General features: G+C 42.0%; 1 protein-coding gene across 1 annotated transcript in view; it reads left to right on the top strand.

Moving 5' to 3' along the window:
• LOC109961322 (mucin-2-like) overlaps positions 1–419 on the top strand; it is an 11,818-nt gene that overhangs the window by 2,923 nt on the left and 8,476 nt on the right. The gene's annotated exons all lie outside the window — the stretch shown is intronic.

Here is a 419-nt window from a genome sequence, read left to right as displayed (position 1 = left end):
CTGCCCCCACCAGCCACCCCCACCCCTCCTCCTGTCAATGCCACTTCGCCACCGGCCAACATCACCACTCCTGTCAATGCCACTTCACCACCAGCCAACGTGACCACTCCAACTGCATTGACTGCAGCTCCAACTGTAACTACTAGGACAACAACAGCTGTCCCACCAAGAATGCCAAAAGTTCAGTTGGGATTCAAGTTGGAACAAACCTTTACATCTGATCTTGCAGACACTACCTCACCAGGGTTCATGAAATTAAGTGACAAAGTAACCACACAGGTAAGTTCAGATGTTTTGTATTTTTTTATTGCTTTTCCTTTAGTTTCTTCTCTTTCTCTATATTTAAATGTTTTTACATCTTTCCAGAAATAAATTCTAGTTGTCAAAACACTATAGCAGTATATATACAGTATATATAT

This window comes from Monopterus albus, unplaced genomic scaffold, assembly GCF_001952655.1.
Source record: "Monopterus albus unplaced genomic scaffold, M_albus_1.0 scaffold54.1, whole genome shotgun sequence".
Classification (NCBI taxonomy): Eukaryota; Metazoa; Chordata; class Actinopteri; order Synbranchiformes; family Synbranchidae; genus Monopterus; species Monopterus albus.
Note: the sequence above shows the minus strand (reverse complement) of the source record. Positions and strands in the feature narration are given on the sequence as shown.